This window comes from Symphalangus syndactylus, chromosome 1 (genome assembly GCF_028878055.3).
Source record: "Symphalangus syndactylus isolate Jambi chromosome 1, NHGRI_mSymSyn1-v2.1_pri, whole genome shotgun sequence".
NCBI classification, from domain to species: domain Eukaryota; kingdom Metazoa; phylum Chordata; class Mammalia; order Primates; family Hylobatidae; genus Symphalangus; species Symphalangus syndactylus.
Window position 1 is genome coordinate 68,931,048 of NC_072423.2, and position 15,706 is coordinate 68,946,753.

The window sequence follows — 15,706 nt, forward strand, 5'->3', positions numbered from 1 at the left end:
AGAAGCGTAAATTAATAAAACTGAAACTCGTAACTATCCAAGAACTTGAATCTGTTGTTAAATATTTTCTGCAAAGAAAAATCTAGCTAAAACAGTTTGCCAGTGATTTCTACTGAACATTCCAGTAATAAGTAATTCCAATCTCACACTCTAAAGTATGGAAAGGAGAGATTATCCCTCAACTCGCTTTATGAAGCTGGCATTACCTTATACCAAAATCTGATCAGGAGAGTGTCAGAAGCAAAAATCCCAGGCCAAAACACTCTTACATATAGACACGAAAGTCCTGAGCTGAATTTCAACAATGTGAATCCAGCAAGGTAATACATTATAACCAAACGGGCTTATCCAAGGTTAGTTTAAAATGCAAGTTTAGTTTAAAATGAGAAAATCAATTAATGTAACTCACTACATTTAAAGATTAAAGGAAAAAAAAAGCCTATGACGATCTCAGCAAGTTCAGAAAAAGTCTTTGATCAAATTGAGTATCCAACCAGATAAAATTCGTAGGAAACTAGGAATATTTTCCTTGAAAAAAAGGGGAGATTTACAAAAGCATATAGCAAATATCGTAAGTAATCATTGCTTTAAAAAAAAAAATGAGGGGTCGGGTGCAGTGGCTCACGCCTGTAATCTCAGCACTTTGTGAGGCTGAGGCAGGCAGATCGCTTGCCCAGGAGTTTGAGATCAGCCCGGGCAACATGGCGAAATTCCATCTCCACAAAAAAAATTAGCCAGGCATGGTGGTGCACGCCTGTGGTCCCAGCTACTTGGGAGGCTGAGGCAGGAGGATCATTCCAGCCTGGAAGGCAGAGGTTGCAGTGAGCCGAGATTACACCATTGCACTTCAGCCTGGGTGACAGAGTGAGACGGTGTCTCAAAAAAATAAATAAATATTAAAAATAAAATAAAATTTTAAAATGAGGAACATAAGTGTGCAGCCATCTCCACTTCTATTCAGTATAGTACTAGAGGTTCTAATAGTGGAATAAGGTAAGATAAAGAAATCAAATATGTACGTATTGGAAAGAAAGAAATCACAATGACATGATCATATGTGTACAAAATTCTAAAGAATATATACATAACCTATTGAAATGAATGTGAGAGTAATGTTGCTGGATGCTAAAATCAATATGCAAAATTTTTTTTTTTTTTTTTTTTGAGACGGAGTCTTGCTCTGTCGCCCAGGCTGGAGTGCAGTGGCGCAATCTCGGCTCACTGCAAGCTCCGCCTCCCGGGTTCACGCCATTCTCCTGCCTCAGCCTCTCCGAGTAGCTGGGACTACAGGCGCCCGCCACCACGCCCGGCTAATTTTTTGTATTTTTAGTAGAGACGGGGTTTCACCGTGGTCTCAATCTCCTGACCTCGTGATTCGCCCGCCTCGGCCTCCCGAAGTGCTGGGATTACAAGCGTGAGCCACCGCGCCCGGCCTATCAATATGCAAAATTGTTAGCATTTGTATATACCAGTAATAAACAGTTTGGAATGAGATTTTTTTAAAGATACGTTTAGAATAATATCAAAAATAAGCGACTGAGGAATAAATCTAACAAAATATGAGCAAGACCTTTATTTTTTAAATTTTTTTTTTTTGAGACAGGGTCTCACTCTGTCACCTAGGCTGGAGTACAGTGGCATGAACACAGCTCGCTACAGCCTCAACTTCTAGGCTCAAGGGATCCTCCCACCTCAGCCTCCCAAGTAGCTGGGACCACAGGCTTGCAACACCAAATTAAAAAAAATTTTTTTTAACTTGTTTAAAAATTTTTGTGGTGACAGGCCGGGCGTGGTATCATGCCTATAATCCCAGCACTTTGGGAGGCCAAGGCAGGTGGGTCATTTGAGGTCAGGAGTTCGAGACCAGCCTGGCCAACATGGTGAGACCGCCCCCCCCACCCCGCTCCGTCTCTACTAAAAATAAAAAAATTAGCTGGGAGTGGTGGCACACGCCTGTGGTCTCAGCTATTTGGGAGGCTGAGGCAGGGGAATCGCTTGAACCTGGAAGATGGAGGCTGCAGTGAGCCGAGATCGCGCCATTGCACTCCAGCCTGGGCGACAGAATGAGACTCCATCTCAAAAAGAAAAAAAAAAAAAATCTGTGGAGACAAGGGTCTCACTATGTTACCCAGGCTGGTCTTGAACTATTGGGCTTAAGTGACCTTCCTGCCTCAGCCTCCCAAAGTGCTGGGATTACAGGCATGAGCCACTATGCCCAGCAAGACCTCTATAAAGAGAATTAGGAAACTTCAATGAAAAACTATGAAGAAGACCTAGTTAGAGAAATACCATATTTGGAGATAGATCCAATCTCATAAAAATATTAATTCTCAATAAATTGATCTATGAATTCAATGCAATTTCATTCAAAATAGAGGTTACTTCTTCAAAAGACTCTTGAAGAAAAACAGAGAGGGAGGAATTACCTTTCTATATATCAAAACTATAGGATGAAGGCAGGGTCATATTAGTACAGGGGCCAATTAGACAAATAGGCCAATCAAATGCAATAGAAATTCTCACCACGCACACAAAAAAAAGTGTGTGAGGTAATGAATATGTTAATCCGCTTGATTTAGCCATTCCACAATGTATGCACGTATCAACACATCATGTTGTACACCATAAATATATGTAACTTTTGTCAGTTTAATAATTAGCAGCCACAGTGGCTCACACCTGTGATCCCAGCACTTTGGGAAGCCAAGGTGGCAGGATTACTTGAGGCCAGGAGTTCAACACTAGCCTAGACAATGTGGAAAGACCCCATCTCTATTTTAAAAAATAAAAATAAATAAATAAGAAAATATAAAAAGTAATTTTATTTTTTATTTTTTAATAAAGTGATTTAAAAAAAAAAAGACAGGGTCTCACTATGTTGCCCAGGCTGGTCTCGAACTTCTGGACTCAAGTGATCTTCCTCCCTGGACCTCCCAAAGTGCTGGGATTACAGGTGTGAGCCACCACGCCTAGCCATTTTTTTTAAATGTAAGAGAAAGCTCAGAAATAGGTTCAACATATACAGACACTTGATGTATGGCAGAGGGGGCAATTCAGAATATTGGGGAAAAGATGGATTTTTCAATAAATGGTTAGGAGGCAGTTGATTATTGTATTCATTTTCATTGCTATAACAAAATACCACACTGGGTAATTTATAAAGAAAATAAGTTTCTCTGGCTCACAGTTCTGCAGGCTGGAAGTCCAAGGTGGATGGGCCGGATCTGGTGAAGGCCTTCGTGCTGTAACCTAGCAGGGGGCTTCTGGTGGCAAGAGGGCAAGGGATGCTAATTCAAGTCCCTCTTCCTCTTTTTATAAAGCCACCAGTCCCAGCATTGGGACTCCTGATGACTTTATCTAATCTCAATTACCTCCCAAAGGCCCCACCTCCAGATACCATCAACATATGAATTTGGGGATTACATTTCCGACACATGAAGTTTGGAGAATACTTCAAACAATAGTGATTATCCATATGGCAAAATTAAATTTAGACTCAACATCATATCCCAAAATCAGCTTTAGTTGGATTAAAGACCTAAATGAGGCCGGGCGCGGTGGCTCATGCCTGTAATCCCAGCACTTTGGAAGGCCGAGGCGGGCGGATCACAAGGTCAGGAGATCGAGACCATCCTCGCTAACACGGTGAAACCCCGTCTCTACTAAAAATACAAAAAATTAGCCGGGCGAGGTGGCAGGCGCCTGTAGTCCCAGCTGCGCGGGAGGCTGAGGCAGGAGAATGGCGTGAACCCCGGGGGGCGGAGCCTGCAGTGAGCCGAGATCGCGCCACTGCACTCCAGCCTGGGTGAAAGAGCGAGACTCCGTCTCAAAAAAAAAAAAAAAAAAAGACCTAAATGAGAAATCAAAATTGTGCTCCTGTCGTCATTTCAAGGATATACATTCTTTTCCACATTTTACCATTTCTGAAATTGTGATTGATTTTTTTATAATAAATCTCAACTTAGACTCCATGATTCATGATATAAAATTTTTAGGAGATAATACAGAAGAATATGCTATCAAATTCTGAGTGAAAGGATTTATTAAACAAGACACAAGAAGCACTAACTATAAAGGAAAAGACTGATATATTTATCTACATTAAAGTTAGGACTTCTTTAAAAGAGAACATAAAAAGAGTAAAACAAAACAAAACAAAAACAAGCACCATTCCAGGAGAATATATTTGCAACATATATAATCAACCCAAGATTAGAATCCAGAATACATGAAGAACTCCTATGAATCAGTAAGTAAAAATTTCGCAATCAGTAGAAAAATTAACAAAAGAAATGAAGATGAATTTCACAAAAAATAAGCACAAATGCCCATAAACTTATGAAAAGATGTTTAATTTCATTAGTAATGTCACATGCGTCCGTGTGAAGAAATCACCAAACAGGCTTTGTGTAAGCAACAAGGCTGTTTATTTCACCTGGGTGCAGATGGGCTGAGTCCGAAAAAGGAGTCAGCAAAGGGTGGTGGGATTATCATTAGTTGTTATAGGTTTGGGATAGGCGTACAAGGTACATTCTTAAGGGCGGGGGAAGAATATTACAAAGTACCTTCTTTTTTTTTTTTTTTTGAGACGGAGTCTCGCTCTTTCACCCAGGCTGGAGTGCAGTGGCGCGATCTCGGCTCACTGCAGGCTCCGCCCCCCGGGGTTCACGCCATTCTCCTGCCTCAGCCTCCCTTGTAGCTGGGACTACAGGCGCCTGCCACCTCGCCTGGCTAATTTTTTGTATTTTTAGTAGAGACGGGGTTTCACCGTGTTAGCCAGGATGGTCTCGATCTCCTGACCTCGTGATCCGCCCGCCTCGGCCTCCCAAAGTGCTGGGATTACAGGCGTGAGCCACCGCGCCCGGCACAAAGTACCTTCTTAAGGGCAGGGAGTATATTACAAAGTACCTTCTTAGGTGGGGAGAGGGGGAGAATATATCGTATCAGGGTGGGGCAGAAATAAATAACAATGGTGGAATGTCATCAGTTAAGGCTATTTTCACTCCTTTTGTGGATCTTCAGTTGCTTCAGGCCATCTGGATTGTATACGTGCAGGTGACAGGGGATATGATGGCTTAGCTTGGGCTCAGAGGCCTGACAAGTAATCAGGAGAAAGTAAGTTATTCACAATAGCAAAGACTTGGAACCAACCCAAATGTCCATCAATGATAGACTGGATGAAGAAAATGTGGCACATATACACCATGGAATACTATGCAACCATAAAAAGGATGAGTTCATGTCTTTTGCAGGGACATGGGTGAAGTTGGAAACCATCATTCTCAGCAAACTACCGCAAGAACAAAAAACCAAACACCTCATGTTCTCACTCATAGGTGGGAATTTTACAATGAGAACACTTGGACACAGGAAGGGGAACATCACACACCAGGGCCTGTTGTGGGGTGGGGGGAGGGGGGAGGGATAGTATTAGGAGATATACCTAATGTAAATGATGAGTTAATGGGTGCAGCACACCAACACGGCACATGTATACATATGTAACAAACCTGCACGTTGTGCACATGTACCCTAGAACTTAAAGTATAAAAAAAAGATAATTCATTAAGCTATCATTTAATGTGGTTTTCTGTATCTGTGTCTTATTTTAAGTAACATGGTTAAACTGTTTTTTGTGTAATACCAAATTATACATACAACAGCTTATCTACTGTTAAATTTTTTTAAATTTTAATCAGCTGTATTTATTGTATAGCATTTGTGCATTAGATCATGTTTTCAAATCTCTGTGACAGTTTAGGTTATCTGAAATGCCAGAAGTTAATCTTACCAGATTTTTTTTTTTTTTTTTTGAGACGGAGTCTTGCTCTGTCACCCAGGCTGGAGTGCAGTGGCGCAATCTCGGCTCACTGCAAGCTCCGCCTCCCGGGTTCACGCCATTCTCCTGCCTCAGCCTCTCCGAGTAGCTGGGACTACAGGCGCCCACCACCACGCCCGGCTAATTTTTTTGTATTTTTAGTAGAGACGGGGTTTCACCGTGGTCTCGATCTCCTGACCTCGTGATCCACCGGCCTCAGCCTCCCAAAGTGCTGGGATTACAGGCGTGAGCCACCGCGTCCGGCTAATCTTACCAGATTTGGGGAGAAATAAAATAGGTTTTTGTTTTCTGTTTTATGTTATTGTGGAATCTCTTAAATAAATCAATTGTTAAAAAAAAAAGAACTGTTGGCCGGGCGCGGTGGCTCAAGCCTGTAATCCCAGCACTTTGGGAGGCCGAGGCGGGCGGATCACGAGGTCAGGAGATCGAGACCATCCTGGCTAACACAGTGAAACCCCATCTCTACTAAAAATACAAAAAATTAGCCGGACGTGTTGGCGGGCGCCTGTAGTCCCAGCTACTCGGGAGGCTGAGGCAGGAGAATGGCATGAACCCGGGAGGCGGAGCTTGCAGTGAGCCGAGATCGCGCCATTGCACTCCTGCCTGGGAGACAGAGCAAGACTCCGTCTCAAAAAAAAAAAAAAAAAAAAAAAAAAAAAAAAAAAAAAAAAAGAACTGCAATGAGATACCACCACACACCCATCAGGACGACTGAATTTTTTTTAATTAATTAATTTTTTTTTCAGCCAGTCTTGCTCTGTCACCCAGGCTGGAGTGCAGTGACGTGATCTTGACTCACTGCAATCTCCACCTCCCAGTTTCAAGCAATTCTTGTGCCTTAGCCTCCCAAGAAGCTGGGATTACAGGCCTGGCTAATTTTTGTATTTTTAGTAGAAACTGGGTTTTGCCACGTTGGCCAGGTTGGTCTGGATCTCCTGACCTCATGTGATCCGCCTGCGTCGGCCTCGCAAAGTGCTGGGATTACAGGTGTGAGCCACCATGCCTGGCCAGAATGGTTAAAAATTTTAAAGTTGTTCAATGCCAACTGCTGGAGGTGTTACTAATGCCAAGGTCATGCAGTGATCAAGCAGCATTCAGGCACATCACTGGTTCAAATCCAAATTGTACAACTTTTTTTTTGGACAGAAAGTAGAATTTATTGGTGAGTATTAAGAGGGGGCAGCACAGTGGAAGCCCTCATGAGTGCAGGGCCCACCACTTGTCCAGAGGGCCACGACTGGGGATGTACTTGACCCCACAGCCATCTGGGATGAGCCGCTTCTCAGCTACCATGTCTTCAAATTCATCAGCATTCAACTTGGTGAAGCCCTGCTTCTTTGAGATGCGGATCTTCTGGTGACCAGAGAAATTGAACTTGGCCCTGCACAGGGCCTCAGTCACATGCTCCTTGTTCTGCAGCTTGGTGCGGATGGACATGATAACTTGGCCAATGTTAACCCTGGCCACAGTGCCCTGGGGCTTTCTTTCCAAAGGCACTTCGCGTGCCTGTTTGGAGCCTACATTGGGGTAGTGAAAGGTCAGAGACATGAACACCCATCTGAAAGGCCTGTCTCCAAGGTCCCTTAGAGCAACCTATACAAGAAACAGGCTGCACACACTACCAAGAAAGCTGCTGTTTGCAGCCACTGCACATGTACAACTTCTTTTAAAAAAAAATCTTTTTATTTAAGAGATGGGATCTCCCTATGTTGCCCAGACAGGACTTGAACTCCTGGCCTCTAGCAATCCTCTTGCCTCCGCCTCCCAAGTAGCTGGGACTGTGGGTACCCAGAGTCAAACTGTAACAACTTTAGAAAACAGTTTGCTATTATCTAGAAAGTTCAACGTGCACACACACACAGGGACCAGTAATTCCAATGTTAGGTACATGCCCTCTAGAAATTCTTGCCCAAGTGCCCTCAAAGACACATACAAAAATAGAGCAGCATTGCTCATAATTGCAAAGAAACAACATGAATGTCCACCAAAGGTGGAATGGATACTTAGACTGTGGTGTAATCATATAATGAAATCCTACTGATTTACATCAACATGGATGAATTTCAAAAATAAAATCTTAAGCAAAGAAACATCACAAGATCAAAGCATGATTCTTATTCTATTCCAAAAATGATATACTGTTTCAAGATAAAAGCATAGGTGATAACAACTATAAAGAAAAATAAGGAAATGACAGAAATTGCAGGAAAGAGAGAGACAGTGCAATCGGAGTTGGGTGTAAGTCTGGAGCAGGGGAATGTGCCGTTTCTTGGCCTGTGTGATGGATACATAGGTGTTTGTGTGTATTATTATTTCACAATAAAAACTAAAATAAATGAAGGATAAAGGAGAATGAATTAATACATACATACATCTGTATTTTTTAAAACGTTATTGTGCTCCTATAAGCTCTGTAAATTTCCGTTCACACTTAGAAGACAAACTCAGTGTTCTTTAGAACTTTCCTATCGCACTGCAAGGAATGGTTTTTCAACAAGGCACTGCAGTTTGTTTTGTAATAAATCTTTGTAAAAGGTGAGGAAGAATAAGTTACACAAAATGGGTCAGAAGTGCAAAAAAAAACTAGTAGAAACATGAAGACTCTTCTAATAAGTCACTCACATATACATAGCCCCAAATCACTCCATTTAGGTTTGTTTGCTTTTTTATTTTATTTATTTTTTTTGAGACAGAGTCTCCCTCTGTCGCCCAGGCTGGAGTGCAGTGGCCTGATCCAGCTCACCACAGCCTCCCAGGTTCAATTGATTCTCATGCCTCAGGCTCCAGAGTAGCTGGAATTACAGACCTGCACCACCATGCCTGGCTAATTTCAGTATCTTTAGTAGAGATAGGGCTTTGCCATGTTGGCCAGGCTGGCCTGGAACTCCTGGCCTCATGTGATCCGCCTGCCTCCCAAAGTGTTGGGATTGCAAGCGTGAGCCACCGCACCCAGCCTGTTTGCTTTCTTTGAACTGGGTGGTTATCATTCTTAGTCCTGGGCACAAAGATTCTTCCAGTTGGTCAATGGACTTTCTTATTTTCACCGGTCATGTGCTGCCAGGTCATAAAACCAGGGATCTTGAAGGCCAAGGTACGGAACCGCAGCTGCAGCAGAAATCCCCTCTGGAATCTTGTCCTGTCTGAATCCCTCGGGTCATGGGCAGTTCTTGTCAGGCACAATTCATTCCAAGATTAGGCAGGGCTGTTGTTTTACTCAGCAGGCCGACCTATCTAAGGAGACCTGCCTATAGGCACTCTGAAAATCATGATCCTGTTGGAGAACACACTGCCTTCCGTAGTTTAAAACCGGGCCGTTTAGAGAAAATGTGTTCTGTAAATTCTGTGTATGAAGGATTTAATTTATTAGCACTTGGTGATTTCGCTGATCCTTTGTAACACTAAGCCTTCATCATCCCATATTTTACATTATAACTAAACAAATAATGATAGTAACATTTTAGAAGCTACAGAGGGGAGGAGAGATTTTAAAAGGCACTCACCGAGGAAGAAATCGGCTCGCCAGCGTGTGTGAAAGCTGCTGTACAGCGAGGACCCTGAGGCCAGCCCCGAAAATTTCCTGGCGCTTCCAGGTTGCTCGGTTCAACAGCCATTGTCTTAAATTATTTTCAGAATAGCCACAAATTTGAATGGAATTTTGGAACTATTGTGAACTGTCCTTAAGAAGGTGTTCCCACCTCTGGTCTCCTTAAATCTTTCAAAAAAACACTTTAAACCCCTCCTTTCTCCTCAGTTTTTGGGTGTGTGCTCTGCACAATGATCCCTGATAAGGGATGCTCCTTAAACATTAGCGTCAAGAGACACATTTTCAACAAATGTAGTTTAAAGTTCTCAATTGCCCTTGCTGTGATGAGAATCGGACAGCACTTCATTCCATGAAATAGTGTAAGTGTTCCGGAGCTGAGCAGAAGGGGCTGTCTTTATAGACAAGGAAGGGCTGAAGAGAGCAGAAGCCAAGAATAAAGGCAGCATTAGTTTCAAAGCTATTTTTCTTATAAGGGGGAGACAGGGAGACAGAACAATAGAAAAATAACTGATTAGTTAATATTAGGTCAGTCTGCTTCTTTTTTCCATAAGAATTAAAGCAGGGGGAACTCCGTTACCCTGCAGACTGAAGATTTACACTGGCCTGTTTGGGAAATTGGCTGTTACCTCTCTCGTGATTGCTTGGAAGGTCAAATAACAATTTAGTTTGGGTTTGGTGATGTGAAACTGTAGCATGGATGACTCCATTTTAATTTTTAGTCTGGTCTATTGGGGCCTAGCGCAGGAGCTTAGTCTGAAACAATGACCTCCCATGATTTTTTTTTCCTTTCTTTTCTTTTTTTTTTTTGAGACAGGGTCTTGCTCTGTCACCCAGGCTGGAGTGCAGTGGCACAATCATGGCTCACTGCAGCCTCCACTTCCCGGGCTCAAGTGATCCTCCCACCTCAGCCTCCCTAGTAGCTGAGACTATAGGTCGGCACCACCACACCTGAACATAATTTTTATTTAACATCAGGAAAGTGAAATCTTATTAGGGAAGTGACTCTCAGCGAAAAAGAGTGGTTGTCTCTCACACTTCACTCTTCTTTTTCCTCTTCCAATTTTCTCCTACATGAAAGTTCTTCTAATTCAATAAATTTTTGTTGACAGCACAAAGTTTTTCTGTTTTCTTTCTCCTTATTTATCTAAATGGCTTATTAATGTTGGACAAATTTTCCCCAATGTTAGAAAAATTAAGGGGAAGGTGTATGGCTTTGTAGACTATTTTCTACTCTGGTAGAAATAGAATTTCAGTGTTCTCACTAGGAGATTCTTCCATCATTAAGTAAAAATCCCCAGAAGTGATGAAATAAATGCTCAGTAATTTTAGAGCACTATGTAGTTATTAAAATTAGCAATCTAGCCAGGCATGGTGGCTCACACTTGTAATCCCAGCACTCTGGGAGGGCGATGCGGGCCGACTGCTTTAGCCCAGGAATTCGAGACCAACCTGGGCAAGGTGGTGAGACCTCATCTCTACAAAAATACAAAAATTAACTAGGTGTGGTGGCTCATGCCTATAGTTCCAGCTACTCAGGAGGCTGAGGTGGGAGGATTGCTTGAGCCTGGGAGGCAGAGGTTGCGGTGAGCTGAGATTGCACCACTGCACTATAGTCTGGGTGACAGACCCTTCTTCAAAACAAAACAAAAAAACTTTTAAAAGGAGACTACTTTTGAACCCAGGGATGGCCTAGTTTGTGACCACTAACTTCCAGGAGGACAAGAAAGCATCATCACATGTCTCAAAGAATGCAGGAAGAAAGAACAAGGACAGATTTTCCAATATTTCCTCGTTGGAATTTCTGCCATCCCCAACCCTCCCTCACCCTCAGATAACACATCCCACTCTGGCTCCAACCTCCCCTCAAAACACAACACACAAAATACTGAGACCTTCTGTGTCAGCCCGGGAGGGAAGCGATAAAAGAAAGGCACAAACAGGGGAGTGGCATGGAGGAGGCTGACAAGGAGGATCCCCAGGCATCTGCATGCAATCGGCGATCAGCCATCAGCTTTAGTAACCCACTGCCCTGTGGACAAGAAACAAGAGCAGTGTGGGGGCGAAGGTAGGGCACTGTGAAGAAAATCTTCCTCATGGCTGATGTTGTCACAGTCAAATAATGACCTTCCTTTCCAAGTTGCACGGCTTCTCAACTTTTGAGGAGTTTTCTGGAATCTTCCTGTGTTCCTGTGCCCCAAAACACAGCTCTGTGTGTCTACAGCCTGGAAGCAGATGCAGCCTGAGATGGGAGTTTTTTTTTTTTTTTTTTTTTTTTTTGAGACGGAGTCTCGCTCTGTCGCCCAGGCTGGAGTGCAGTGGCGCGATCTCGGCTCACTGCAAGCTCCGCCTCCCGGGTTCACGCCATTCTCCTGCCTCAGCCTCTCCGAGTAGCTGGGACTACAGGCGCCCGCCACGACGCCCGGCTAATTTTTTGTATTTTTAGTAGAAACGGGGTTTCACCGTGGTCTCGATCTCCTGACCTCGTGATCCGCCCGCCTCGGCCTCCCAAAGTGCTGGGATTACAAGCGTGAGCCACCGCGCCCGGCCTGAGATGGGAGTTTTTGAAATGACTCCGCAAGATTCTAAAGGAAATTCAAACCGGGAAAGTGGAATTTACAATGGAAACAAACAGTCTCTCTCCTGCTTTCAGATTGGAGTCTAAATTTAGATCACCATATAGAAGAGCATGTCCAGGCCTGGAAAGCTTTTCCTGCAGAGCTGACATCTCTTTATCTCTTCCCTTTTTAGCCTCCTAGAGGACATATTATTTTGTTTTTATTATTGTTTTGGAGATAGAAGACTCCTGAAAAGCCAGCCCCCGGCATCAGAGTCTTATCAACTCATTTCTGAGTTGCACTCAAAAACCTCCTAATACTGTTCAATAAAACTTTCTTTCATATCACTGTTAGAAAGTGGGATCGGGGGTGAGGCGCAGTGGCTCAAGCCTGTAATCCCAGCACTTTGGGAGGCCGAAGCAGGAGGATCACTTGAAGCCAGGAGTTCAAGACTAGCCTGGGCAACAAAGTGAGACCCTATCTCTACAAAAAATAAAAATAAAAAAGAGGCCTGGCGCGGTGGCTCATGCCTGTAATCCCAGCACTTTGGGAAGCCAAGGCGGGCGGATCACAGTGTCAGGAGATCGAAACCATCCTGGCCACATGGTGAAATTCTGTCTCCACTAAAAAGACAAAAAATTAGCCGGGCGTGGTGGCGGGCGCCTGTGGTCCCAGCTACTCAAGAGGCTGAGGCAGGGGAATGGCATGAACCCGGGAGGCGGAGCTTGCAGTGAGCCAAGATCCTGCCACTGCACTCCAGCCTGGGTGACAGAGCGAGACTCCGTCTCAAAAAAAAGATAAATAAAATTTAAAAACATTTAAAAAATTAAAAATAAAAATAAAAAAATAAAAAAGAGGCCGGGTGCGGTTGCTCACACCTGTAATCCCAGCACTTTGGGAGGCTGAGGTGGGCGAATCACCTGAGGTCAGGAGTTCGAAACCAACCTGGCCAGTATGGTGAAACCCTGTCTCTACTAAAAATACAAAAATTAGCCAGGCATGGTGGCGCATGCCTGTAAGCTCGCCTACTTGGGAGGCTGAGGCAGGAGAATCACTTGAACCCGGGAGGCGGAGGTTGCAGTGAGCCAAGATCACGCCACTGCCCTCCAGCCTGAGAGACAGAGCAAGACTCTGTCTCAAAAACAAATAAATAAATAATAAAGTGGGATCTAAAGGATGTTTGCTTGGTGTAACTGACACAATTGTTAGGAGCCAACTATTTCCAATTTAAAGTCTCAGTAGCCTTTGGGCCAGGTGTGGTGGCTCACACCTGTAATCCCAGCACTTTGGCAGGCCAAGGCAGGCAGATCGTTTGAGCCCAGAAGTTTGAGACCAGCCTGGGCAGGATGACAAAACCCCGTCTCTCAAAAAACAAAAACAAAAATTAGCTGTGCCTGTAGTCTCAACTACTCAGGAGGCTGAAGAGGGAGGATAGCTTGAGCCTGGGAGGTTGAGGCTGCCATGAGACTTGATCACACCACTGCACTCCAGCCTGGGAGACAGAGTGAGCCTTTGAATGCCTGAACCAGTTATATGAGGAAAACCGAGCAACCTGGAGATTTTCACAATGGCAGTGCCACCCTATAGTTCCTCTTCAGCCAATGAGCCCCCAAAGGGATTGGTTTGGTGACATGCACCACTCACTCTGATCCTCTCTATTGCCTTCACGCGTCCTCCAATCCTATCTGTTAACTAGACGCACTCCCTGCCCCTCACCCAACTTTGCTGAAGTTGCTCCCTCCTGCAGTGTTGTCCTGCTCCTTGTTTCCACCAATTCTTCCAGGTTCTGTGCAAGTGCTGCCTCTCCTGAAAAGTTTTCCTTCATCTCACCAACTAGACATCATTTTTCCTTTCATTTTATTGAATGGCAAGGCAACTTGTTTGTATCTGAAATAGATCACATGTGTACCTTGTATACAGGCCCTGCATGTGATTATTTAGGTATAAATCCAATCTCCCCTTCCAGATTATTAGATACTTGCCTGCCTGATGCATGGCTAATTTGTGTCATTTCCTCAAGAGTATTCAGCCCTGTGTCTTACACTACAGAACCTCTATAAGCACATGACGCACACATGGATGAATGTGGCCTTGCCAGCAAAGACAGATCTACTCAGTGGGTGGACGGCGTCCTACAGCTATGTCCAATGGCAAGAAAGTTGTGTGACAGTGAGTAGTGTCCTGGCCCTGTTTCCAGACAGCTAGAGTCCAGGGCGTTTACCTCCACTAACTTCCAACCTTGCTTTCTCTTTCTTCTCTCTCCGTTCCAGCCAAACCCATCTCCTCATTACTGCAGGAAAACATCATACTCATTCCCAGGTCTGCAGCTTTTATTATGACACTCGGCCAACTTGAAACACTCTACTTCTCTGCTTCTGATTGTCTAATTCTTGCCTGCCTTCAAGGCTCAGCTTAAAGTCCATCTCTACCAGGAAGCCTTCCTTGAATAGTTTAGTCCTTGATAGCAGTGTGCCATGAAGAAAGGGAATGGATTAAAATGCTCTATCTCTGGGTCCTAGTTTCTGCTCAGCTACTTGACCTCTGACTCCTCATTCACAAAATCAGTTCTTGAATTACCTGATCTCCAAAGCCCTCAGTGGTTAATAGAGTCTATATGCTATTCTCTCCATTCTTGGAACTTCTAGCACTTATATTGTTGCAACCATTCGCATGGTAACAAATCTATGCTTACTTGCTTACCTGCATTGTTGTTTATTTTATTTATTTATTTTTATTTATTTTTTTTTTTTTTGAGACAGAGTCTTGCTCTGTCACCCAGGCTGGAGTGCAATGGCACCATCCCGGCTCACTGCAACCTCCGCCTCCCAGGTTCAAGTGATTCTCCCTGCCTCAGCCTCCCAAGTAGCTGGGATTACAGGCACCTGCCATCATGCCCAGCTAATTTTTGTATTTTTAGTAGAGATGGGGTTTCACCATGTTGGTCAGGCTGGTCTCAAACTCCCGACCTCAGGTGATCTGCCCACCTCAGCCTCCCAAAATGCTGGGATTACAGGCATGAGCCACTGTGTGTCTGGTTCATCCAACTAACTTGTAACTCCCTCAAGGACTAAAAATGTTCTTTAATTATTTGCAGCCCTGTCATTTAGGATAGAAGTTTTGGTATAAATGTTTTTGGTAATGATGACTATGACAGATAATTATGAATGTTTGTGCCACTTTTCCTAACGCTGCTTTGAGGATGTTGTTGCTGCCACAAACATCCTTTGTATTTCTGGAACACTGTAAGTAATGGAAGGGTTGTCTACTAACATAGGCAGTGGTTAAAACCATGGAATCCATCACTTGTTTACTTGCTTGTGACTTTGTGTCTTAGTGTAACTCCTTTAAAACTCAGTTTTTAAAGGCTGGGAACGGTAGCTCATGCCTGTAATCCCAGCACTTTGGGAGGCCAAGGTGGGTGGATCACATGAGATCAGGAGTTCGAGACCAGCCTGGCCAACGTGGCAAAACCCCTTCTCTACTACAAATACAAAAAATTAGCCAGACGTGGTTGTGCATGCCTGTAGTTCCAGCTGCTGGGGAGGCTGAGGCAGGAGAATTGCTTGAGCCTGGGAGGTGGAGGTTTGCAGTGAGCCAAGATTTTGCCACTGCACTCCAGCCTGGGCGACAAAGGAAGACTCCATCTCAAAAAAAAAAAAAGAACAACAAAAACAAAACCCTCAGTTTTTTGTTTCTTTGTTTGAGATGGAGTCTTGCAGTGTCGCCCAGGCTGGAGTGCAATGGCGCGATCTCGGCTCACTGCAATCT

General features: G+C 43.9%; 2 pseudogenes; both read right to left on the reverse strand.

Annotated features, from left to right (window-relative positions):
* Positions 1–7,033: 7,033 nt before the first annotated feature.
* Positions 7,034–13,763, reverse strand: LOC129488303 (large ribosomal subunit protein uL16-like; annotated as a pseudogene).
* On the reverse strand, positions 7,405–7,499 carry LOC129461572 (uncharacterized; annotated as a pseudogene).
* Positions 13,764–15,706: the final 1,943 nt, after the last annotated feature.